Below are 26,141 nucleotides of genomic sequence, written 5' to 3' on the forward strand. Positions count from 1 at the left end.
ATTCCCAGGTCCAACCCACTCAGTCAACTAAGCGCTTGGCGAGATCACTGTCCCAGGTGGGCCGTGAATTTTATGCACCTCCCCTGTTCCAGCTGCTTAGTTTCCCAGGTGTGCCACAAGGGCACAGTCCCATGTGTGCTGTGTGTGTTTTCTGGGGAGTTAATCTCAGGCTGTGACACTCCTGGCAGATGTAAACTGTCCAAGATCCCAGGAGGACATGGTTAGCAACTGGCAGCCTGCTCACAGTTTATTGGATGATGAGTTCTCTATGGCTGAGATCGCAGCAGCCCCTTGCTTTCTGGCTCTTGCTGTCAGACACCTGCCTCTCTGTCTCTGGGGTGGGAGGTCCCTAAACAGCAGCTGGCTTGCTCTCCTTTGTTATTTGTTTCAATCCTTTGTTCTGTGAGTGTACCATGAGTCACTATGTGGCATTAGAGCATTAGAGTCTTTTGTGGGAAAGGGCCTTTTTTTTTTTTTTTGGTCTCTCTGGTGATCCCACAGTTTGGGTTGCTATGTCACATTAGTTCGCTCAGATTATCCTCAGGGCATTCAAGCCTGATCCTTACTCTAAGGACCAATGATGCAGCCCCCACCCACTGCTGGCGGGAGCAAGTGTCTGAGCTGGTAGTCACGGTTAGGCACATATTCTGCGGGGTTTTTTTTTTTTTTAAATTTTCCTCCTGGTTATGTTGCCCTCTGAGATTCCAAAGCTCCCCCACAGACACGCCTGTAAGAGATTTTCCTATTGTGCAGAAACTTCTCCTCCTTCACCACTCCCTCCCCAGGATGGGTCTCCATCCCTAAATCTTTTGTCTCTGTTTTCTTCTTTTATATTTTGTCCTACCTCCTTTTGAAGAGATTTGGCTGTCTTTCTGGGTGCCTGGTGTCCTCTGCCAGTGTTCAGAAGTTGTTCTGTGGAAGTTGCTCAACACTCAAATGATCTTTTGATGAATTTGTGAGGGAGAAAGTGGTCTCTCCATCCAATTCCTCTGCCATCTTGGGACCACCCCTCTAATTTACTTTTGTTTCACCCTCATCAGTCGTTGGCATCATCATTCTTTCAGGCTTTTTATTTCATAAGAAAAATATTATACTTTTTAAAAAATTCTTTTATTCAAGAATGGTTGATTTCTTGAATAAACCATTTTATTATGGTTTATTATGGTTAAGAAATTAACCATTTCATTAATTTCTTCTGTACAGCAAAGTGATTCAGTTATATATATTATATTTATATATACTTTCTTTTTCATATTCTTTTCTATTATGGTTTATCACAGGGCATTGAGAACAGTTTTCTGTGCTATGTATTATAGTTTGCTAGCCCCGTACTCTCAATCCATTCTTCACTAACCCCTCTTCCGTCTTGGCAACCTCTAATTTGTTCTCTGAATGTGAGTTTGTTTCATAGATAAGTTCATTTGTATCATATTTTAGATTCCACATGTAAGTGATATCATATGGTGTTTGTCTTTCTCAATCTGACTTACATCACTTTAGTCTGATAACTTAAAGGACCATCCATGTTGTTGCATATATAGTGTTTTAAATATGCAGTTTAAAATTACTTGTGAGATTGTTTGCATATTGAACTTTATTGCCATTTGCATTGGAAAATCAAAATGGAGTTGGTGTTTCCAAGAGAACCCTCTAAAATGAAACTAGGAGTCTACTGAGGAAGTGTGACATACACATCTCATCTCAGGACTTCCCTGGTGATCCAGTGGTTAAGACTCCATGCTTCCAATGCAGGGAGTACAAGTTAGAAAACTAAGATCTCACGTGATTCATGGTGTAGCCAGAACATGCCCAGTGTTCAAAAAACTAAAAGTACTTATCAGACTGAGAAATTGGATATATCCTATCATATCAGTAAGCAAGGATGTGACAGTTATCAGCAAGTGTATCTACCATGGATGGTGAGCTGGTGAGCCCTGAGGAAACTCAAGAAGGAAGGAATACCTCCCGTCTAGCAGTCATCAGACTTCAGCCACTTCTTGTGAGCCTTGAAGAAGTTCAGGATGTGAAAAACAGAGGAAACTGGCCCTAAATAGCTGAGGTGCATATCAAAGGAATGATTTCAGTGAGCCCAGACTTTGGCATCTTCTCATACATAAAAAAGCATTAAATTCCTTAACTTGGAATACCTGTTCTTCTTTGATCAACAATAATCTTTTGATGTTCAAACTACTTCCACTTTGTTGCAAAACTTCTGTAAAACTTGGCTCTTCCCCTCACCTCAGAGTAGTTTCTCTCAGGTTTACTTGAGATGCTATCTCCTGGGCTTGAAGTCTTAAAAATATTCCCACTGATTAAAACATAATTCTCAACTTTTAGGTTGTGAATTTTTTTTTTAAGTCCACAAAGACCCTTACCCTAAAATAACTCATAGTAGTCTATCTATTTATTGAGGAGGAAGACAATTTCTTCTACCCTTCTAGGTTATTCTGACTGGAGAGAGTCGATTATAGGAGAAGACCAGAAAAAGCACAATAAACAAAAGTAAGGTTATTATGCAGATTTAAGTCAGTGCCTTCTGCATTGGTAAGAATTTCTAGAGTGTTGGTCATTCTCCTCTTCTTGGTACGGTGAGGAAGACCCTCTTACAAATGGTGATTTCCCTTAAAAGTGTAATTATTTCTTATAAAAGGGTAAATCCTACTTGATTTTCAAAGTTATCTCCTTTTCTACTGTTTCTTAGAAAGCAACCAGCTTAAAATAATTGATATGCTAAAAGGCTTATTTTGGAGTAGCAGATTTTGTTCTCCACAGGACTCTTATCCTAAATAATTTCGGACAGCCTATCTCAGAGTCCCCTGGACTGCAAGGAGATCCAGCTAATTCATCCTAAAGGAGATCAATCCTGAGTGTTCATTGAAAGCACTGATGCTGAAGCTGAAACTCCAGTACTTTGGCCACCTGATGTGAAGAGCTGAATCATTTGAAAAGACACTGATGTTGGGAAAGATTGAAGGTGGAGGAGAAGGGGAAAACAGAGGATGAGATGGTTGAATGACATCACCGACTCAATGGGCATGAGTTTGGGTAAACTCCGGGAGTTGGTGATGGACAGGGAGGCCTGGCATGCTGCAGTCCATGGGGTCGCAAAGAGTCAGACAGGACTGAGCGACTGAACTGAACTGAACTGAACTGAACTGTTAAGGACAAATATTTCCCTTCTTATGTTAGAGTACAGCCTCATGACTTTTGCCTTTATAAGCCCTTGACTTTTTCTTTTCCCTAGAATGCTCTTTTGGTTTTATTCAAAACTGTTTCCTACGTTGCAATTCAATCAACAGTATCTGTTGTTTCACTTTTGTTTTGCGATAACTTTCTTTAAATGATATACTGATTTACAAGAGTTTTTTTAAAATGTTAAGGATCTTATTATCAGATATGTAATTTATGATATATTTTTTCTAGTTTTTAAAAAATATTTAAATGTTTTTATGGTGTACAGGTTTCAAATTTCATGTAGTCAAGACTTTCTTTATGCTCCCTGAGCTTGCATCATACTTAGAAAGATTTCCTTCATTTAAGTATTATAAGAACAATATAATAAAACATTTTGTTTTCACCCAAGATTTATTTTATCCTTAAAAGGAAGGGAGACCTCTTCCATAGCCCAAGAGTGGGCTCTTGTCTAACATTTGGAAATGAATTATCTGAGGAGACACATGTGCTGACAAAGCAAGAGTCTTTATTGGGAAGGGGAACCTAGGTGGTGAGTAGGAGGGTAAGGGGACCCAGGGGAACTGTTCTGTCATGTCATTTTCAGTCTCAGTCTCAGGTTTTATGGTAATGGGGTTAGTTTCTAGGTTGTCTCTAGAAACTATCATTTTGACTCAAGGTTCTTCCCAGTGGTGTATGCATTACTCAGTCAAGATGAATTCCAGTGAGAAAGATTCTGGGCGGTTGTTAGGATAGATGGACAGGTGTCTCCTTTCTCCTTTTGAATCTTTCCCGAATTCTTTCTGTTGATAATATTTTGTTAGTTCCACATTCTTTACCAGGAGTTCCTGTTGTGAGATAACTCATGTAAGTGCTTACTATTATGCCTGGCCATGGTAGGTGGTTTTGGTCAGTGGTTCCACTAACACTTACTTCATTCAAACTTTAACCTACATTAAGACATTGCACAATGGATATTGATACCTAGGTTTGTTTTACAAAAATATAATTATGCATTTTGAAATAAATCTTTTTATTCATTACATAATTTACCCTGTTTGTTAAAAAAAAAGACTGCTGCCTACCATCCAGTTCTATAAGAATCAAGTCCTTAGTAGCTGTAATCACTGACCTATTATATACTCTGAAAGGATTTCAGGGCAAAAATTAGGATGAGGCACTCTGTTCTGTGAGAAAACAGGCAAAATCGACCCTTATATAATCAGGAATATTTCAGTAGAAATTTTTAATGAATCTGAATTCATATATCTTATCATACCACAAAATCATTAACTGATATCTGTTCCTTCAGACAAGCAGCAACCTTCTACTGAAATGTATGCTTGATTGCATGTATATATGCATATATATACACACCTCTCTCCTTACCTCTTTGGAGTATTTCTTCAGAGCTATCTGAGAGGCTGCCTCTGGGCTATAGTCTTCAGAAATTCCTTAGATAAAACTGAAACTCAAAACTCTCATGTGAGAGTGAGATATAATTATATTACAACTTTGACATTTATTCCAGTACCTCATAAAATTTAAAGCAAATGAGAAGTTATGAACTGCACAGTAAATGTAAATAATATTTAAATATGTGTCAAATTGTGAACAAGTTCTGCTTGGATTTTCAAAGAAAAGCCAGTCTTATTTCTTTAAGACTATCTGCTACTAATGAAATTTGATTTCTAGGGAGTAAATATCTTAATCTAAATGAAGTACCTTAGGAAAAAAGAGATTTGTCCCTATATTTTTGCAGCAGCCTTCAAAACCATTGTAAGGCATTTTAAGAGACACTGAACAGTTACATCTGTGTTTTTCAAATCAAAATAATAATATATTAGCAGGGGACACAGGATCCCAAAGAATGGCAATGCCAAAGAACATTCAAACTACCACACAGTTGCACTCATTTCACATTCTAGCAAAGAAATGCCCAAAATTCTCCAAGCCAGGCTTCAACAGTACCTGAACCAAGAATTTCCAGATGTTCAAGCTGGATTTAAAAAAGCAAAGGAACTAAAGATCAAATTGCCCATATCTGTTGGATCATAGAAAAACCAAGAGAATCCTAGAGAAACATCTACTTCTGCTGCATTGACTACACTAAAGCCTGTGACTGTGTGGGTCACAAAAAAATGCAGAAAATCTTCAAGAGATGGGAATACCAGATCACCCCACCTGCCTCCTCAGAAATCTGTATGCAGGTCAAGAAGCAATAGTAACAACAGGACATGGAACAATAGACTATTTCCAAATTGAGAAAGGAGTACCTCAAGGCTATATATTGTTACCCTGCTTATTTAGCTTATATGCAGAGTACATCATATGAAGTGCCAGGCTGGATGAAGAACAAACTGGAATCAAGATTGTCGAGAGAAATATCAATAACCTCAGATACACAGATGACACCACCCTTATGGCAGAAAGCGAAGAGGAACTAAAGAGCCTCTTGATGGAAGTGAAAAGAGGAGAGTGAAAAAGGTGGCTTAAACTCAGCATTCAAAAAACAAAGATCCACAGTCATCAAGACAGTATGGTACTGGCACAAAGACAGAAATATAGATCAATGGAACAGAATAGAAAGCCCAGAGATAAATCCACGAACCTATGGACACCTTATCTTTGACAAAGGAGGCAAGGAGATACAATGGAAAAGAGACAACCTCTTTAACAAGTGGTGCTGAGAAAACTGGTCAACCTCCTGTAAAAGAATGAAACTAGAACACTTCCTAACACCATACACAAAAATAAACTCAAAATGGATTAAAAATCTACATGTAAACCAGAAACTATAAAACTCCTAGAGGAGAACATAGGCAAAACCCTCTCCGACATAAACACAGCAGGATCCTCTATGACCCACCTCCAAGAATATTGGAAATAAAAGAAAAAATAAATGGGACCTAATGAAACTTAAAAGCTTTTGCACAACAAAGGAAACTATAAGCAAGGTGAAAAGACAGCCTTCAGAATGGGAAAAAATAATAGCAAATGAAGAAACAGACAAAGGATTAATCTCAAAAATATACAAGCAACTCCTGCAGCTCACTTCCAGAAAAATAAATGACCCAATCAAAAAATGGGCCAAAGAACTAAACAGACATTTCTCCAAAGAAGACATGCAGATGGCTAACAAACACATGAAAAGATGCTCAACATCACTCATTATCAGAGAAATGCAAATCAAAACTGCAATGAGGTACCATTACACACCAGTCAGGATGGCTGCTATCCAAAAGTCTACAAGCAATAAATGCTGGGGAGGGTTTGGAGAAAAGGGAACCCTCTTACACTGTTGGTGGGAATGCAAACTAGTACAGCCGCTATGGAGAACAGTGTGGAGATTTCTTAAAAAACTGGAACTAGAACTGCCATATGACCCAGCAATCCCACTTCTGGGCATACACACCGAGGAAACCAGATCTGAAAGAGACATGTGCACCCCAATGTTCATCGCAGCACTGTTTATAATAGCCAGGACATGGAAGCAACCTAGATGCCCATCAGCAGACGAATGGATGAGGAAGCTGTGGTACATATACACCATGAATATTACTCAGCCATTAAAAAGAATTCATTTGAATCAGTTCTAATGAGATGGATGAAACTGGAGCCCATTATACAGAGTGAAGGAAGCCATAAAGATAAAGACCAATACAGTATACTAACACATATATATGGAATTTAGAAAGATGGTAATGATAACCCTATATGCAAAACAGAAAAAGAGACACAGATGTACAGAACAGAATTTGGGACTCTGTGGGAGAAGGCGAGGGTAGGATGTTTCTTGAGAACAGCATCAAAACATGTATATTATCAAGGGTGAAACAGATCACCAGCCCAGGTTGGATGCATGAGACAAGTGCTCGGGCCTGGTGCACTGGGAAGACCCAGAGGGATTGGGTAGAAAGGGAGGTGGGAGGGGGGATCGAGATGGGGAATACATGTAAATCCATGGCTGATTCATGTCAATGTATGACAAAAACCACTATGATATTGTAAAGTAATTAGCCTTCAACTAATAAAAATAAATGGAAAAAGAAAAAACAAAAACATAAACAAAGATCATGGCATCTGGTCCCATCACTTCATGGCAAATAGATGGGGAAACAATGGAAACAGTGACAGACTTTATTTTGGAGGGTGCAAAAATCACTGCAGATGGTTACTTCAGCCATGAAATTAAAAGACTCTTGCTTCTTTGAAGAAAAGTTATGATAAACCTAAACAGCATATCAAAAAGCAGAGACATTACTGACAAAGTCCATTTAGTCAAAGCTATGGTTTTTCCAGCAGCCATGTATTCATGTAAGAATTGGATCAATTAAAAAAAAGCTGAACACTGAAGAATTGATGCTTTTGAGCTATGGTGTTGGAGAAGACTCTTGAGTCCCTTGGACTGCAAGGAGATCCAACCAGTCAATCCTAAAGGAAATCAATCCTGAATATTCATTGGAAGGACTGAGGCTGATGCTAAAGCTGCAATACTTTGGCCATCTGGTGTGAAGAGACGACTCATTAGAAAAGCCCCTGACACTGGGAAAGATTGAAGGTAGGAGAAGGGGACGACAGAGGGTGAAATGGTTGGATGACATCACTGACTCAATGGACATGAGTTTGAACAAGTTCTGAGAGATGGTGAAAGACAGGGAAGCCTGGCGTACTGTAGCCCATGGGTTCACAGAGAGTCGGACATGACTGAGTGACTGAAACAACAGAATTATAAAATAATATAAAATCTGTACCACTTGTGTACAGATATATTTCTCTCCTTGATTAAAATTTAAGTAGTATCAATAAATTTTCACTAAAACCTAGTTTTAAAGAATATATCTTTATTCATTGTATTTATTTATGGCTGTGCTGGGGCTTCATAGCTGCTAGCATACCTTCTGCAGTGTGGCAATTAGGATAGACTTTCTAGTTGAGGTGCATAGGCTTCTCATTGCAGTGGTTTCTCTTGTGGAGCATGAACTCTAGCACAGAGGCTTCAGTAATTGCACCACATGGACTTATGGGCTCTAAAGCACTAGCTCAGTAGTTGTGGCACACAGACCATGGGCTTAATTGTCCTGCTGCATGTGGAATCTTCCTGGACCAGGGATTGAACCCAGGTCCCCTGCATTGGATTCTTTACAACTGAGACACCAGGGAAGCCCTACAGGCTCTTTTTTTTTTTTTCCAGAGATCAAGAGCCCTACCGACTCTGTGTGTGTGTGTGTGATTCCTCTAGAGTTTTAATACAAGTAGGTTATGTTTTCACGATGCAGTTATACATGTGATAGCCATTTAATTGGCAGATCGTTTTTAAAGATCTTTCAGTGTAGAAAAATAAATGTGAACTAAAAGCTCAATACTAACCAACTTCTCCCCTTCCCCCACCTTTCTATTATTAACCTTATTAGGTAGTCTTTATGATAGTCATTGCGGTGTGTGACTCAGATGTCCCTTGAAGAGAGAAACTGCTGCTGGGGGTGTACTTAGCTGACAGTTTCCTGCTGTGAATTTTTTTCAGGATCATCTGAGCTTTAGATCCAAGGTCATGTTCTTCCTGGCAACTCCCAGGTGATGACTGAGCACAGTGGTCTTATAAGGCTGACTGCACCTGCCAAGTGTCTTCTAACAAAAGTCTTTGTGGTAAGCCCCACCCTGGGCTGATTGAGACCTACCTTCTCAGAGCCAAGGCTTTTCCTTCCAGCATTTCTTCATTTCTCATATCCTTTCATAAGTGTCAGAACTGTTTTGCAATCTGGAAATTTTACCAGCCAATTGCTGCTGATTTAATCTTTTACCTTCCTCAGCCATTTCTCCTAATATATCTATACATGTAACATACATATATGTGCTATACTGAGTCATTTCAATCATGTCTGACACTTTGTGACCATATGGACTATAGCCCATCAGGATCCTCTGTCCATGGGATCTCTAGGCAAGAATACTGGAGTGGGTTGCTTGCCCTCTTCCAGGGGATCTTTCTGATCCAGGATTGAACCCATGTCTCTATGTCTTTTACGTTTCCTGCATTATCAGGTGGGTTCTTTACCACTAGTGCCACCATATATATCAGAGTATAATATGTACAAATATATACAAATGTATCAGAGGATATATGTATAAGTATATATAATATATAGCAATATATAAAATATGTAAAAGTGCAGTTGTAACTCTGCCTTGCTGATTGCAACCCAAATGATTCTATTGACACATTCATTAAACATTTTCTGTAGCAAAGAGCTGTGCTTGGTATAAATAATGTAATATATAATTATTTATTAGTATACTGCATATTATAAGATTTACTTTTTGATACTTTATCACAGATTTTCAAAATAGATATTATTTCCCTTGATTACTGCCTTTTTTGATATCCCTGTACATTCTGTACTCAAGGCAGGGAGTTAGAGGTTGAATTAATCACCAATACCCAATGCTCTCATCAATTATATAATGAAGTCTCCATAAAAACTCGGAAGGGCAAGGTTAGAAAGCTTCTGGTTGGTCAACATGTGGAAGTGCTGGGATAGTGGTCTCCATGAGAGGGCATGAAAGCTTTGTGTTCCTTCCCAGGGTCACTTTCCTTTGGATGTTCATATCATATCTTCATAAATAAACAGTTTCCTTTGTTCTGTAAGTTGTTCCAGCAAATTAATCCAACCTAAGGTGGAGGTTGTGGGAACTTCTAACTTACATTATGGATTTGTGATAGGCATCTAAAGTCAAGGGTGTGGTAGTTTTATAGGACTGACCCATTAAGCTGTGGGATCTGATGCTATCTCCTGGTAGATAGGTTAGAAAAGGGATACCCCAGCTCATGTCAGAGAATGTCTTAGTGGGATGGGAAAAACACATCATACCTCCTGCAACCTCTACTGTTACTGCATTGTGCTCAGTACAAAATATAGCTAAAAAAATATTAAATTTTTAAAATGTCCAGATAGATAATTCAGCATGCTTTTTTTCTGTTTTGAATTTTGCTTTTAGACTTTTGACTAGAAAGTTAAACTATGCCTCAGATATTTATTTATTTACCTTTTATGAACCCTAAATAAATGCATCATGAGTAGACACATTGCTATTCAAAAGGTCTGAATTCTACAGAATCCATATCCTCCAATGTAATGCTTTTATATATTTGCCTTAGAAGTTTTATAAATAAATTTGTCATCCCCCCCAAACATTATGAAGGCATACAACTCAAAAACCTGTCACATATCACAATTTCAAAGTGACTCTTCTAGAGATATGGAAGAAATAATGAACACCAAAATTTCAGGATGGAAGACAAGTTAAACACATGCTGCTAAATATAATGTTACTAGGCATCAGATGATTTTACTAGCTGACTTTTGGCAACTTTAAAAAGTTGAACTAACTCAATGCTAGTAGAGTGTAGATAATATTTATGGAAAAGTTGAGTCAAAATAGACAAGCATGTAGAAATATTCAAATGTCAAATGCAGAGTGTCCAGTAAAATTGGTAACAGACTGAATACAGAAAGAATTTAGAATCATAGAATTTTTCTTACTGAAGCAGGCAAAACATTTAAAAAATAAAACCCAGTTTTTCTATGATTCTATCCCACCCTCCCCCCTTCCATCATCACCACAATCTACACTAAGGAAAAATTTAATTTTTGCTATATAATTTATATGTCAAATATAACAAAGATAACTATGGTTAAATAGAAAAATAGAAAGTAGAAAATTTAGTTGCTGACTCACTGTGTTATATTTTGCATAAACTTTACTAGAAAAATATATTAGATGTCTGACTGTGCAGGCAGGAAAAAAATGATTCTATATTCATAGAAAGACTTACAAATGATGTTTTCTGCTCATGAAATAAAAATGCATGCTCATTTAATCATATTTGGTAAAAGAAGAAACAGTACTCTGAGAGGTGACCACTTTTTATCATTTAGTGTATATCCTTTCATTGTTTGTTTTCTACACGTCTAGTTTACATAGGTGAACTCATACTGTTTTAATTCTGCTTAGTAATAAGTTGGAAGAGTACAGGGTTTATGGCATGTGTAGTGTGAGAGTTTATGAGAAGGGACTGTAAGTCACATAGCATGTCTAAGAGGACAGATGCTTTAGGCAGAGGTCAGACCATGAAGAAACTGGAGCATCACACTGTTGGCATAAATGTTATGAGATAGCCCTTAAATTGAGGAAACTTTGGTCTCTATTCTATTCTGCCTCCACTCTCTTCACACTGGCTTGAAGGTTGGTCCCTTGAGACACCAGTGCAATCCTTGTTTATGAAACCATGAAGGGAGTAAGCTTGTGGTATTTCTTGACTGGAAAGCCTATTATCTCAAAACTGTAGCACGGAGTCCTCATATACCGGGCTGAAGATAATCAAAATGGCGTTCGAGTTCAGAATCATGATTTCTTACTCATCCTTGAAACTATGTCAACTTTGTATTTCTTTCCTCGGATAAATACAGAGTGGGAAGGCATAGGGGGGCTGTCCTTTCCTTACTGCAGACAACAGCCTGATAAAACCTGTCCAATTTCCCTATGCTTTAGTAAGCTGGGGAAACAGACTCATGATATTGCCAACAAACGTCTATATAGTCAAAGCTATGGTGTTTACAGTAGTCATGTATGGATGTGAGAGTTGGACCATAAAGAAAGCTGAGCAACAAAGAATTGATGCTTTTGAACTGTAGTGTTTTGAAGACTCTTGAGAGTTTCTTGGATTGCAAGATCAAACCAGTCAATCCTAAAGGATGTCAACCCTGAATATGCACTAGAAGGACTGATGCTGAAGCTGAAGCTCCAATACTTTGGCAACCTGATGCAAAGAGCTGACTCATTAGAAAAGACCCCGATGCTAAGAAACATTGAAGGCAGGAGGAGAAGGGGGTGACAGAGGATGAGATGGTTGGATGGCATCACCAAATCAATGGGCATGAATTTGAGCAAGCTCTGGGAGATAGTAAAGGACAGGGAAGCCTGGTATGCTGCATCCCATGGAGGCTGCAGAAAGTCAGACAAGACTGAGTGACTGAACAACAACAATGACTAGTAAACTTCTTAGAAATATGTCATTTTAAGGCCCTATCCCTATATTCTAGCTACCTAATAAATAATCTAACTTTCAAACAAATCTGTGTAAAGCAGAGAGAAAAAAACAATTAAAGAAATTAGAATTTGTACTCCAGTTTCATCCATCTCATTAGAACTGGTTCAAATGTACTTTTTTAATGGCTGAATAATATTTCATTGTGTATATGTACCACAGATTTCTTATCCATTCGTCTGCTGATGGACATCTAGGTTGCGTCCATGTCCTGGCTATTATAAACAGTGCTGTGATGAACACTGGGGTACACGTGTCTCTTTCATTTCTGGTTTCCTCAGTGTGTATGCCCAGGAGTGGGACACATGAAATCCATGGCTGATTCATGTCAACGTATGGCAAAAACCATTACAATATCGTAAAGTAATTAACCTCCAACTAATAAAAAAAAAAGAAATTATAATTTGTAAAGGTATTGCCATAGTTCTATTTTTTTGTTGTTGTTGTTGTTGTTGCAAAACTCAAGCAGAAAATTTCAACTGGTCTTAATTACAAAGTAATATATTATGGACCAGGTCCTTAACAATTTTCACTACTGATCTTAATGTTCTATGTATTGATAAAAGATGTATTTTTAATATAGATCTATAGTTTTATTTGAGATGTATTATGGCTTAAGCTCCAATAGTTTGGCCACCTGATGGGAAGAGCCAACTCATTGGAAAAGACCCTGATGCTGGGAAAGATTGAGGGCAGGAGGATAAGGGTATGACAGAGGATGAGATGGTTGTATGGCATCACTGACTCAATGCACATGAGTTTGATCAAGCTCTGGGAGATGGTGAAGGCCAGGGAAGTCTAGTGTTGTGCAGTTCATAGGGTTGCAAAGAGTCAAACATGACTTAGCAATTGAACAACAACAATACTTCTCAATATATTCAAGTCAACAGGCAAACAAAGCTTAGTTTGCTTTCTATTATATTTATATCATGATTTTTTTCAGAAAAATCTCCAAGTTTTGTCCTAGCAATCTACATCAACCTAGAAGAAAAACTGATTGGGGCATACAAGAACTCAAGTGAGCAGCAGGAAGTAGCTTTGCACTGAAGTGGGTCAAACAGAGGAATTTAATTCATCCACAACAGTTAAGGTTACTTAATGAATGATAATTTTCCATGTTTCAAGGATACCTTGCTATTGTTGTTGTTCAGTCACTAAGTCATGTCCAATGTTTTGTGACCCCATGTACTGCAGCACACCAGGCTCCCCTATCCTTCACCAACTCCCAGAGCTTGATCAAACTCGTGTCCATCAAGTCAGTGATGCCATCCAACCATCTCATCCTCTGCCATCCCCTTCTCCTCCTGCCTTCAATCTTTCCCAGCATCAGGGTCTTTTCCAGTGAGTCAACTATTCGCATCAGGTGGCCAAATTATTGGAGCTTCAGCCTCAGCATCAGTCTCTCCAGTGAATATTCAGGGTTGATTTCCTTTAGGATTGATGGGTTAGGTCTCCTTGCAGTCCAGAGGATTCTGAAGAGTCTTCTATTCATTGTGTAATGAATTTCTATACATTACACAAGATGGTAGAATAGAAAGATGTACATACATCTTCTCAGGTGAAAACACCAAGGTTGCAATTAGCTGCTGAACAACCATCAACAGGAGAATGTTGGATTCCACCAAAGAAATATATCCCACATCTAAGGGCAAAGGACCCCAGTAGGATCCCAATAGGTCGGTAGGAGTGGCTCAATAATGTTTAAAATCAAATCTCATACCTACCAGAGACACTCAGAGGGTGCAAACAAAGCCTTATGTGCACCAGGACCCAGGGAAAGGAGCAGGGACCTCAATAAAACACTGAGCCTGACCTGCCTTTGAGTGAGTGTCTCCTGTGATGGCACGTGTCAGCAGTGGCCTGCCACAAAGACGGGGCTCTGGCTTCAGCAGACCTGGGAGACACAGCATGTGGCATACATTCTCTTGGAGGAGGTCACCATTAGCTCTACAGTAGAGCCTGTGAACAGATAACTGACAAACTGGAGAAAAATTGTACCAAAGAAGTTCTTGTACTGTTGCAAAAGTTCTAGGGCCCCCAACAGATTTTCCAGCCTGGGGATCTGGCAAAGAGACTGAGAACTCCCAGGGAATATAACTTTGAAGGCCAATGGGATTTGATGATAGAACTTCCACAGACTAGGGAAACAGTTTCTTCTAGGGCACCAGGACCCAGGAGAAAGGAACATGTGACCCCATTGGCATGAAATTATTACTGATATTTTAAGAACTTGAAAACTTAAACATCCACCTGCTTTTGTTCATATTGAAGTCTCAGCTTCATTTTTAAGCTGCATCCTAGTATATTATATATAATATGTATCTGCAAAGTTGTGGCTCTTTATTTGATTTTCTCTGATACAGATATGTTTCTTCAGTTTTTGTTTTGAAGTGATCTAATTGATCCTTTTGAACTGTGGTGTTGGAGAAGACTCTTGAGAGTCCCTTGGACTGCAAGGAGATCCAACCAGTCCATCCTAAAGGAGATCAGTCCTGGGTGTTCACTGGAAGGACTGATGCTGAAAATGAAACTCCAATACTTTGGCCACCTCATGAAAGACCTGGCTCATTGGAAAAGACCCTGATGCTGGGAAAGACTGAGGTGGCAGAAGGAGAAGGGGACGACAGAGGATGAGATGGTTGGATGGCATCATCGACTCGATGGACAAGGGTTTGGGTGGACTCCGGGAGTTGGTGATGGACAGGGAGGCCTGGCGTGCTGCAGTTCATGGGGTCGCAAAGAGTCAGACACGACTGAGCGACTGAATTGGCAACCGGCAAATTAATGTAAGAAATTTATTACTTGCACGATGTTCACTTCAGAGTGAACTTCTCTCTTGGATTTCTTTGGAGTTGTTTTGCTGTGAAACAGCTTTGGCTTGATTCAAGGAATATTTTTAGTGCCAGGAAGTATTAATTGCAGACAGCCTACCTATGAGAACTGTAGGACTTTCACAAGTGTTGAAACCACAGGATGAGAACAAGGCTGACATTTAATAGTAATTTTCATGAATATTAAATTCATTCAGCAGTCCTTTGGGGGAGCCATTTATCATTTTATTTTTCAATCATGGAAAATGGAAACAAATTATACTTGAGACAGATGAAAGCACCAGGAAGCCTAAATCTAAATGAGAAACTACTTTCAAACCCATATTTTACATTAAACTAAGTTGCTAATACTTATCAATGGAAGAACTGTTACAAAGTTGGTTTTAATCATTACAGGTAGAATGTTTAAGACCTGAGAAATTATTCTTTTTTGCTTTCAATCAATGCATCACATAGTTTAAGTTTAATTTAAAAAAAATCTAATTATCTTCTTTTAGTCCCTCAAAATGATGACATTTCCAGAGACATTTTGTTCTACTTAAGAAGGGGCATCAACCTGTTAAATGGCCACAATTTGGAGTCTCCAGAATGATTAGCAGTTTGAAGTGCAACATGCGACAAAGCAAAAGAGTGAAGGATCTGTGAGCACTGAGAGGATGCCAAAGACTCAACAGGGCAAAACTTTTATCGCATGAAAGAAAATTTTGCCTGCAGCAGGAGAATGGCAACAATGTCTTTTGAGTCCAGATTGCCCACAATTTTTTGATCATTTTATGATGTTCTCACCTTTCTATTAATTTTTAAGTGAAGACAGTATTAAATAAATGCTTGTTTAGTGAATGGTAACTTTGTAACAGGACAGTAGAAAATATTTTTTAAAAAGTTTTCTGAGATTCTAAAAATGTAATCTAGACATTCATTGCACCTCTAGTCCAATTATAGGGCAATTTCCAAAGCAAAAGATTCTGGAGACATGTCTTTTCAATATAAAATGTATTAATATTTTCTGGGCTCAATATCTTTAGCAACAGTTTCTAATAGGGATGGCAGAATTAGATGTGTTGGTTTTTTATTTGAATGGATATGTTCTTACTAGTGATCTTTATATTGTAAGTTTGAAAAAGGTGAAGATTAGTTTTAAACTGTTTGTACTCTGTTTTCTCCAGAGGATTAGCTAACATTATGTGGCATAATCTAAACAATTAAATGCCTTAGCAACATGATAGATAGTCAGCTACTTTACAGAGCAGGTATTTTTTTCATGTTTGTTCTTTGCATACAGAAAAAGAAAAAAAAACATTTTTTATTTTCTATTTTTTGTTTGTTTCTGAAATACTTCTCTTTATTCTTGGAAGTGGGATGGGAAAATATTGGGTTGATTTTAGAGATTTATGTCTGTTACTCACAAACCCTCTGAAAATCACCACCTTCATTACTCTAGATTTTGTTATATTACCCTCACCAAAAACTAAGAAATTGCACACTTCATACATTTTTCCTATGATCAATCACTGTGACTTCTTTTCAGTTAGAACCCACTCAGCTAAAATTTAAGATTTAAAATAATGCTTCCAAGCTTGTGAGCTCTGGATTCTTGGGGAGTGCTAAAGCTGTGCAAATCCATTATGTACATGAATCATTTTTTCTGTAGACTGAAGAAAAAATATATATGTATATTCTACTATATGTAGATGCAATCATATTTAATAAAATAAAAATGAATTTTAAAAGTCCTACAGAATAAAAAGACCAGTCTTCATTTTTATTTCTATTTAACTTTTGTTGGTTATATATTTTTGTGCACATAGTTTTGGAAAAAATCAATGGACTTATCCTGGAAACAAAAGGACCTCTGTTTCAGCTATGTCTACCCCTGGCTCTGCCTCTTAATAGGAAATTATCTCATAGTTTTTAGTTATTTCTTTAGTTCTTCTAGTTTCTAAATAATATGCACATGCCACAATTTCTTTTAAAATTTTCAGTTCTAGAGGTTACTTATTGATTCCTAAGTAAGGAAGACAAGGATTTAGCTCTCTTCTTCTCTGATCATCTGCACAATTTTTTAAAAAATCACATTTTATATTATAACGATTAAATGAATGTTAATCTCACCAGAGCCATATAAGATGTATGACATGATTACATTTCCATCTTTGAGCAATATGTTTTGTTTTACTTTTAAAAAAAGAAATTAATAATAATTGTTTTTGGCATTTACATCTTTAACTGTACTTACCACTCATAGTACATCCCTATTTCTACACCAGAAGTGTGTCCTTAATATTCAAAACAACAAACAATCTTTAGTTTCAAATATTCATCATCTACTAATTTGGACAAGTTCTTGAAAACTGCTATCCTACTGAAAACATAATGCTAAATTTTGCTATCATCCTAGAAACCTTATATGTTATATTCTCTGTTTCCTGGTGTCCAGGAGGTAAAATTTTTGAGATTTTGCATGCCCAAAGATGCCTTCATTCTGTACTCGGACATGATTGGTTGTTGGTTTAGGTATAGAAGTCTAGTTTGGGTATAATTTTACTAAGAATTTAAAAGTCATTGCTACATTTTTTTCAATTTCCATGTTCATCTTGTCTGACATATTCTGATTTCCATTCTACTATATGATACTGGCATAATCAATAATTGTACTAAATATTGCCTATGCCAAAGTCTTTGTGTGGATCACAACAAACTGTGGGAAAATTCTTGAAGAGATGGGAATACCAGACCACCTTGCCTGCCTACTGAGAAATCTGCATGCAGATCAAGAAGCAACAGTTAGAATCAGACATGGAGCAACAGACTGGTTCAAAATTGGGAAAGGAGTATGTCAAGCTGTATATTGTCACCCTCTTTATTTAACTTACTTGCAGAGTACATCATGCAAAATGCTGGGCAGGATGAAGTGCAAGCTGGAATCAAGATTGCGGGGAGAAATATCAATAACCTCAGATATGAAAATGACACCACCCTTATGGCAGAAAGCAAGGAGGAACTAAAGAGCCTCTTGATAAAAGTGAGAGGAGAGTGAAAAAGTTGGCTTAAAACTCAACATTCAAAAAATGAAGATCATGGCATATGGTCCCATCACTTCATGGCAAATAGATGGGGAAACAATGGAAACAGTGACAGACTTTATTTTGGGGGGTCTCCAAAATCACTGCAGATGGTGACTGCAGCCATGGAATTAAAAGATGCTTGCTCCCTGGAAGAAAAGCTATGACCAAGGCAGACAGCATATTAAAAAGCAGAGACATTGCTCTGCTGACAATGGTCCATCTAGTCAAAGCTATGGTTTTTCCAGTAATCATGTATGGATGTGAAAGTTGGACTATAAAGACAGTTAAGAGGTAAAGAATTGATGCTTTTGAACTGTGGTGTTGGAGACGACTCTTGAGAGTCCCTGGGACTGCAAGGATATCAAACCAGTCCATCCTAAAGGATATCAATCCTGAATATTCATTGGAAGGACTGAGGCTGAAGCTGAAATTCCAATACTTTGGCCACCTGAGGTTAAGAGCTGACTCGTTAGAAAAGCCTCTGATACTGGGAAAGATTGAAGGCAGGAGGAAAAGGGGATGACAGAGGATGTGATGGTTGGATGGCATCACTGATTCGATGGACATGAGTTTGATCAAGGTCCATGAGTTGCTAAAGGACAGGGAAGTCTGTTGTGCTGCAGGTCACAAAGATTTGGACAGGACTCAATGACCGAACTGAACTGATATGTGGCTTGTGTTTGCTTTTATTTTTCCCTCTCTGGAAGGTTTGGGATCTTATGTTTGCTCCCAAATTAAAAAAAAAAAAATCACGTTGAAGTAACTTGTAATGTCTTTACATTCATTGTTTAGGATACTTGATGGGCTTTGTCAATACATTATTTGAGCAATTTCCTTTAATCATTGTAAAAATTCATCATCATTATTTTACCTAGTGTTCTTTTCTGGACCTATTATTTATTTATTTTTTTCATTTATTTTTATTAGTTGGAGGCTAATTACTTTACAATATTGTAGTGGGTTTTGTCATACATTGACATGAATCAGCCATGGATTTACATGTATTCCCCATCCCGATCCCCCCTCCCACCTCCCTCTCCACCCGATCCCTCTGAGTCTTCCCAGTGCACCAGGCCCGAGCACTTGTCTCATGCATCTGGACCTATTAAGGGATGTTGTACCTCATTGATTCTCTAACTTTTCTATTTCTCTTTTCTATTGTCCAAAATTTTGTATTTGTTCTATTTTCTGGAAGATTTTTTTCAATGTTATCTTTTAATTTTTCTGTGAAATTTGCAATTTAGCTATCATATTTTTAAATTCTGAGAATACTGAGATTTTTGTTTTGCTTTTTGTTTTCATTTCATGAATGAAATACCATTGTTCATCTCTTAGAATATAATTATATTATTTTCCAAAATTTCTTCTGTTCTCTGCATTGTTCCTATTCCTATCATTTCTTTTTTTAATCTAAAAATAAGAGTTTTGCTTTATCTCTACCTCCTGTATAAGAGACTTTCCTTGAGTTTCTAGTCACCTTATAATCAGGCATCTTAAGTTCAGTTCAGTTCAGTCACTCAGTCGTGTCTGACTCTTTGCGATCCCATGAACTGCAGCATGCCAGGCCTCCCTGTCCATCACCAGCTCCCGGAGTCCACCCAAATCCATGTCTATCAAGTCTGTGATGCCATCCAACCATCTCATCATCACAACAAACTGTGGAAAGTTCTTCAAGAGATGGGAATACCAGACCACCTTACCTGCTTCCTGTGAAACCTGTATGCAGGTCAAGAAGCAACAATTAGAAGCAGACATGGAACAACGGACTGGTTCAAAATTGGGAAAGGAGTACATCAAGGCTGTATATTGTCACCCTATTTATTTAACTTACACAAAGAGTACATCATACTAAATGCCAGGCTGGATAAAGCACAAGCTGGAATCAAGATAGCCAGGAGAAACATCAATAACCTCATATATGCAGATGACACAACTCTTATGGCAGAAAGCAAAGAGGAATTAAAGAACATCCTGATGAAAGTGAAAAGAGGAGAATGAAAAAGCTGGTTTAAAACTCAACATTCAAAAAATGAAGATCATGGCATCTGGTCCCATCTTCATGTTAAAAAATGGGGAAAAATGGAAACACTGAGAAACTTTATTTTCTTGGGCTCCAAAATCACTGTAGATGGTGACTGCAACCCTGAAATTAAAAGATGCTTGCTCCTTGGAAGAAAAGCTATAACAAATCTAGACAGCATATTAAAAAGCAGTGACATTACTTTGCTGACAAAGATCTGTCTAGTCAAAGCTATGCTATTTCCAGTAGTCACGCATGGATGTGAGTGTTGGATCATTAAAAAAAAAAAAAAGCTGAGCACTGAAGTATTGATACTTTTGGCCTGTGGTGTTGGAGAAGACTCTTGAGAGTCCCTTGAATTGTGAGGACATCAAACCAGTCCATCCTAAAGGAAATCAATCCTGAATATTCATTGGAAGGACTAAGGCTGAAGCTGAAGCTCCAATACTTTGGCCACATGATGTGATGAACTGACTCATTGAAAAAGACCCTGATACTATGAAAGACTGAAGGCAGGAGGAAAAGGAGATGACAGAGGATGAGATGGTAGGATGGCGTCTGACTTGATGGACATGAGTTTGATCAAGTTTTGGAAGATGGTGATGGACAGGGAAGCCAGTCATGCTGCAGCCCAGGGGGTCACAAAGAGTCAGCCACGACTGAGGGACTGAACTAAGGCACTTAATTTAAAAGAACTGAATGAAAATGTTATTCAAACTAATTTTTTTACTTTTTTTGTATTAGTTGGAGGCTAATTACTTTACAATATTGTAGTGGTTTTTGTCATACATTGAAATGAATCAGCCATGGATATACATGTATTCTCCATCCCAATCCCCCCTCCCACCTCCCTCTCCACCTGATCCCTCTGGGTCTTCCCAGTGCACCAGCTCCGAGCACCTGTCTCAAGCATCCAACCTGGGCTGGTGATCAAACTAATTTTTTAAGTGAGAAAATTAATACATGTAAATTCATTTTCGTAGCTTTCCTAAGTGATAAGTGGTAGAATTCATACTTAATTATGTATGTTTATTTAGCTTAATGTTAAACTAGATTAGACTACCTTTTACAGTTAAACATTCAAAGATCTCAAATGAGCATAGTTATACTTATATCTTCTGTTGATATAATAAAGGCACATAGGTGAGGAGATATCTTTCTATGACTAAATAAACAGCATCTGCACAACTGCCATTGCTTTCACATAGTTCATTTCCATTGGTTGTATAATTTATTTCAGTGGGGAAGACCAGAGAGTTTCCAAATCAGGACACTTTAATTGTTAAATTTAAAAATTAAATTATTAGGTTCAGGCTTATTTGATAACATGGTGGCCACATTAAAATGCTACATTCTAAAATGTTATTAAAAAATAAAGAAGTTTTTAAAAATATTCAATGAAAAAAATCATTACTGAAAAATTGCAAGAATAACAACAATACAAAGAACACCTATATACCATTTACCCAGATTCATGCATTATTAACATTTTATCACATTCACTTTATCATTTACTCTTTCTCTACATATATATATATGTATATATATATAATATTTTTATATATTTATATATAATATTTTTGAACAATTTAATATTAAGACATTTTGGCTCTTTAGTCTTAAATTTTTCAGCAACTACTTCTTAAGAGTAAGAATTCCTATATCCACAGTATGATTATCACTGTTATCAGTAGGACAGACTCTTATATAGCGTCAGTGCAGCTCTCAAATGTATGGCATATTTATCACCTTCAGTAAAATAAACATTGATAAATTATTTTATTGAATTTACCACATACTTATTTGACATTTGGTTCAACAATGACTTAATTTGAAACTTTTTTCCCTTTCCAATCTATGATCTAATGTAGGAATAGGAATCATATTTGGTTATATATCTATTTTATTTTAATCCATAATGTCTGCAGTCTCCCTCTGTTTTTCATTATGATGGCTTTACAAATACAGTCCTTTTAAAAATTAATAGAATGTGCACCAGGCCCGAGCACTAGTCTCATGCACAGGGAAGACCCAGAGGGATCGGGTGGAGAGGGAGGTGGGAGGGGGGACTGGGATGGGGAATACATGTAAATCCATGGCTAATTCAAATCAATGTACAACAAAAACTACTGTAATGATGTAAAGTAATTAGCCTCCAACTAATAAAAATTTAAAAAAAAAATAAAAAATAAAAAAAAAAAAAAAAAAAAAAAAAAAAAAAATAAATAAATAAATTGAAAAAATTAATAGAATGTTTCTCAATTGGGGTCTGTCTGATGTTTCCTCTCAAATATATTTAAATATACATTCCAGGCCAGAATACTACATAAATAATGTTATGTCTGTGAGTATCTTGTCTGAGGTGCATATTGTTTATGTATCCCTCACTGGTAATGTCTATTTTGATCACCAGTTAGGTTGTTAAGTTTCTCTTCAGTATAATTGCTGTTTTTTCTCTAGTAAATCATAAGCCATCTGTGGGATACACTTAAGACACTGCAAATATCTTGCTGTTCATCAAAAATTTCCCTTATATTTATGATGTACATGTTTACATATATACCCATAACACTTAAGACTCTGAGTATTCAGTGAAACACTGCATTCATAAATTACTTAGATTAATTCCTTCTTTCTTTCCCCGTTCAATTAGTAATAGTAATCATAAAAAACACAATAGTGTTAGTATCTCAGTAATGTCTGACTCTTTTCCACTCCGTGGACTGTAGCCTGCTAGGCTCCTCTGTCCATGGGATTCTCCAGGCAAGAATACTGGAGTAGATGGCCATTTCCTTCTCTAAGAGATCTTTTCGACCCAGGGGTTGAACACACATTCCTGCATTGCAGGCAGATTCTTTACTGTCTGAGCCACCAGGGAAGTCCCATGAAACACAATAGGTATAGAAAATTCTCTAGTTACTTTAAGTTGCAAACACAGTCTTAATTCATGAGTTGTAATATTTTAGGCTTCCAACATTATTCAACGGTAAAACTCAAGCTTTTTTTTCTTTTCCAATTTGGAATCTCTTGTAGGCAAGCATCCTCCTTTAGGAGAGGAAGGTACAGAAATCTTCATTTTTCAACTAGTAGCATTCATAGAATCTGCCTGCAGTGCAGGAGACATAGGAGACTCAAGTTTGATTCCTAGGTTGGGAAGATCCGCTAGAGGAGGAAATGACAACCCACTCCAGTATTCTCGCCTGGAAAATTCTGTGGTCAGAGTAGCCTGACAGGCTATGGTCCATGGGGTTGCAAAGAGTCAGACACTTTGCAGACTCTTCAGTAATTGGAGAAGGATTGAAGAAATAGCAAGAAAAATCTCAGCTGACCAGTATTACTGTAAGATGGCTTTGTCCTCCTTGAGTCTGATTGTGCTTAAAATTGATAATATTGTAGGTCATTTTCACTAATATATTACAGAGTCCTTCCATTAATACTGGTGGACTTCTATATGCGGTTACTTTTATATGAACAAACATGGTCTTTCAAGCAGTCATTTCTTCAGCCTTTGGAGTAATTTTCCATACGTGAGGGTGAATTTTACCTCTATGCCCCTGACTATGACTTTTGACTATGCTCAGATGATTTAAATGAAGTTTGCTCCTCAGAGTAAAAGATGAGGTATTGAGAAGAGTCTTAGAACAGAGATAGTAGTGTAGCTAAAGTCTTTGTGGCCTCAACAACCCATAACCCACCAAAGCAACTGTGGTGGAAACATGTTGATGGAGGGCAAAGAAGAGTATGAGATGACGTTAGCTAGGCAGATGAGGGCCAACAGAGGGAGACAAAAGAAGGGAATGGAGTGTGTGAGCCAATGTATGGAGACATCACCTTTCACAGGAAGTGGAGTATTAGTAAATTCATAAAGTTTGGGATAAGGAAACCCAAAGCTGTGACTTTATTGGAAGGTATAATCAGATTACAGAGCATTTTTGGTCATGTTAAGAAAATTGGATTTATACAAGTTGGTGGTGAGCTGTTGCTATTGTTTTTCAGTTGCTAACTCATGTCCAACTCTGCATACCCATGAACTGCAGCAGCCAAGTTTTCCTGTCCTTCACCATCCCCCTAAGTTTGCAAAAACTCATGTCCATTGAGTCAGTGATGCCATCCAACCATCTCACTCTCTGTTACCCACTTCTCCTCTTGCCCTCCTCAATCTTTTCCAGCATCAGGATCTTTTCCATTGAGTCATCTCTTCACATCAGGTGGCCAAAGTATTGGAGCTTCAGCTTCAGAACCAATGAATATTTCCTTTAGGAATGACTGATTTCATATCCTTACTGTCTGAGGGACTCTCAAGATTCTTCTCCAGTACCTCAGTTCTAAAGTTTCAATTCTTCAGCACTCAGCCTTCTTTATAGTCCAACTCTCACATCTGTACATGACTACTGGAAAAACCATAGTTTTTACTATATGAACCTTGGTAAGCAAAGTGATGTCTCTGCTTTTTAATAAGCTGTCTAGGTTTGTCAAAGTTTATCTTCCAAGGAGCAAGCATCTTTTAATTTAGTGGCTGCAGTCACCATTTGCAGTGATTTTGGACCCCAAGAAAATGTCGCTTGTCGCTTTTTCCACCATGAAGTGATCAGACTGGATGTCATGATCTTAGTTTTTTGAATGTTGAATTTTAAGCCAGCTTTTTCACTCTTCTGTTTCACCTTCATCAAGAGGCCCTTTAGTTTCTCTTCACTTTATGCCATAAAGTGATATCATCTGCAATTGGTGATATTTCTCCCAGCAATTTTGATTCCAGCTTGTGAGTAATCCAGCCCAGCATTTCACGCAATATACTCCATGAAATGATATACTCTTCTTCTGATGTAGAAGTTAAATAAGTAGAGCAACAAAATATACAGCCTTGATGTTACCCCTTTCCCAATTTTGAATCACTCCTTTGTTCCATGTCTGGTTCTAACTCCTGCCTCTTGTCCTACATACAGGTTACTCAGGAGGTGGGTAAGGTGGTCTGGTACTCCAGTGTCTTTAAGGATTTTCCACAGCTGTGATCCACACAGTCAAGGGCTTTGGTGTAGTCAGTGAAGCAGAAATAGATTTTATTTTTTTCTTTTTGGAATTCCCTTGCTTTTCCTATTATCCAGCAGATGTTGTCAATTTGATCTCTGATTCCTCTGACATTGAAGGGTTGTGATGAAATTGGTGGATAGCTGTGTGGAGGATGGATTTAAGGGAAGCAATATAAGAGGCAAGGAGACATAGAAGAAACTTGACAAAGTATAGGTAGGTGATAATAAAAGCAGAAGGATATTGAGAGCAGAAAAGAAGACGGTGTCATAGGATGAGATGGCTGGACAGCATCATCAATGCAATGAACATGAACTTGGACAAACTTGAGGAGATGGTGAAGGACAGAGAGGCCTGGCGTGTTGCCGTCCATGGGGTTGCTAAGAGTTGGACATGACTGTGTGACTGAACAATAAAAACAATAAAGGCAGAATCTTAACATATATGTTGTTCTGTGCCTAGTCACTCAGTCATGTCCAACCCTTTTTGACCCCAAGGACTGTGGCCCGCCAGGCTTCTCTATCCATGGGGATTCTCCCGGCAAGAATAATGGGGTGGTTTGCCATGCCCTCTCCTAGGGGATCTTCCCAACCTGGACCAAACTCAGGTCTCCCACATTGCAGGTGGAGTCCTTACAATCTGAGCTACCAGGGAAGCCCAGGAATACTGGAATGGGGAGCCTATTCCTTCTCCAGGGGGACTTCCTGACCCAGAAATTGAACCAGGGTCTCCTGCACTGCAGACCGATTCTTTGCTGGCTGGAAGCCCTATATGTGTTTAGTCACTTCAGTCATGTCTGACTCTTTGCAACCCTATGGACCATAACCCACCAGACTCCTCTGTCCATGGGATTCTCTAGACAAGAATACTGGAGTGGGTTGATGTGCCCTCCCCCAGGGTATCTTCTCCACCCAGGGACCATA

The sequence above is a fragment of the Odocoileus virginianus genome, chromosome 23 (genome assembly GCF_023699985.2).
Source record: "Odocoileus virginianus isolate 20LAN1187 ecotype Illinois chromosome 23, Ovbor_1.2, whole genome shotgun sequence".
Classification (NCBI taxonomy): Eukaryota; Metazoa; Chordata; class Mammalia; order Artiodactyla; family Cervidae; genus Odocoileus; species Odocoileus virginianus.